The following is a 2147-nucleotide window of genomic DNA, read 5'->3' as shown; positions in this document are numbered from 1 at the left end:
GAAACCTTGCACTCTGTAGGTCTAACTCCGAACCCAGAAAATCCCCCCATCTCAGCCCTGTCTCTTACGGAAAGCACCACCTCAGACCCAGTTCTGCACCAAACCCACATTTGAGTCATGGGGCTCCTGCCCTGCACTGTGAGCACTCTGGATAAGCCAGTGCCAAGGGGGAAAGATCTCTAAATGCCAAGCCAAAACATGAGTTTCAACTCCACCTCCAGCTCTGAGAGCTGTGGGTAGGGAAGGGCCCTAGTCCAGTTTGCTGTAGAAAGACCAGTCTGCCACTGCATGGCACATGGATGGCAGGGGCAGAATGTGGGTGGAGAGAACAGAAGGTGGGCAGGGCGGAGGAGCAAGGGACATGGCTGTAGCCATGGAGATGCAAGGACAGACAGGACTTGGTGGCCACTTGGATGAACCAAGGGAGGGGTCTGGAAGAGACACCCAGTTTTGTATCAGATGTATAGAGCATGGGATGCTATTCATTGATCGAAAGAGGAGGAGGAGGAAAAGGTATGGCATGGGAAGAGATAGCTGAGGTCTGTCATTAATGTCATTTGAAGTTCCCACAGAGAGCCAGACCCGCCAGCGCCTTCGCTGCTTCAGCCGGCCCTCAGGGTGGCTGTGCTCCCTGGCCCTCTCGGCTCCCGCTTCGTAGCTGTCAGCTGCAGTGGGGGACAGTTGCACAAGGGCCCAGCATGTCTGTGTGTTTACCCAGGGGACTGCTGCATGGCCCATGCCGAGCAGAAGCTGATGGACGACCTTCTGAACAAGACCCGTTACAACTACCTGATCCGCCCAGCCACCAGCTCCTCACAGCTCACCTCCATCGAGACGGAGCTCTCCCTGGCCCAGTGCAGCAGCATGGTAGGTGCAGAGGGAACCTGTGGCTCAGGCTCAGGTGAAGAGGCAACTCATGCCCAAGCCCCAAGCAATCAATATCCAGAGGAATGAAATGACTAGAGTTGACTTAGACTCATCAATACAGGGCGGGGAGGCCGGAGGAGAGTCCATGAGGTTTATAGGTGTCCAATATTTAATGAGGTCATGGTTTTGTCAACAAGAAAGAAATGAGGGTGGGAGCGGGATCACCACTGGCTAGGCAACCAATGGGCCTGCATAAACTCTGCTCCGCTGAGTCTCCAGCACAACCATAAGCTCCTCCTCCTCATCCTCCCAGCCCCGCCCTACTCTCTCCCCCAGCTTGCTCAGCAGGTGGCCTTACAGGCTCCCTACTTATTGGGGGAAATACAAAACCACACTTGGGGAACTGACGGGTACAGAGGCCCAGGTGTAGTGGCGGGACCACAGGCAGTGCAGCACCTACCGAGCAGGTGGGTAAGGGTGTGGAGAGTGGGCATGGCTGCTGCAGGCATGGAAAGGAGGCGCAGATATGGAAAGGAGGCGCAGATATGGAAAGGAGGCGCAGATGGCGGCTCTCCCAGGGACCATTGTCAGGGTCTCCATGTGTGGACGTGTGCAGAGGTGGGGGTGCTGAGGAGGAAGGCGGTGCAGGGAATTTGTCATCTTCTCTCTACTGCCTCTGAGTTGGAGCTGACAGAGGGAGCCCTGGCCCACTGTAAACTAACACAATGTCCCCACCCACAGGGTTAGAATCCCCCCCTGGAGGCAGCTCTGAGAGGAGCAGTCACAAGTGAAGAGTGCCGGGTGCTTGTGTCCTGCAGGGGGAAGGAGGTCACCAAGGGGGCTGACCCTCCTCTGGCCAGGTGGCTGCCTTCTGACACACCAGCCTCTCTCTCTAGCATGGTGGCCCGCACACACCCAGCCTGTCAAACCTACAGACCCCGAGAAGGCTTTGGCCAAATTAATGAACAGCTCCGTCTCCCAGGAGGAAGCACAGCTGAAGGATGTGGAAGGCAGTAGAGCTGTGTGTGCTCCGCCCCCTCTCTCCAGTCGGACCGGAAAGAAGGGGGCTTTCAGCCAGGCTCACCCAGGCTGGGGTCTGAGTGTCACTGTCCAGCTGTTGGCTTCTTGCTGAATGGGTGAGCCCGGCTGCTCCTGTGCAGTTGCCACCCTAGTGAGGGTGAACAAGCAGGCGAGTTCCATTTCTGAAAGCGTGGGTATACAGTAAATATTAGGCTGTGGGCTGCTGGGCCAGGAAAGGGTGTTTATTTTTCAGGGTTTAT

This window comes from Mandrillus leucophaeus, unplaced genomic scaffold (genome assembly GCF_000951045.1).
Source record: "Mandrillus leucophaeus isolate KB7577 unplaced genomic scaffold, Mleu.le_1.0 Scaffold333, whole genome shotgun sequence".
In the NCBI taxonomy this organism is placed as follows: Eukaryota; Metazoa; Chordata; class Mammalia; order Primates; family Cercopithecidae; genus Mandrillus; species Mandrillus leucophaeus.
This window is presented reverse-complemented; position numbering follows the sequence as displayed.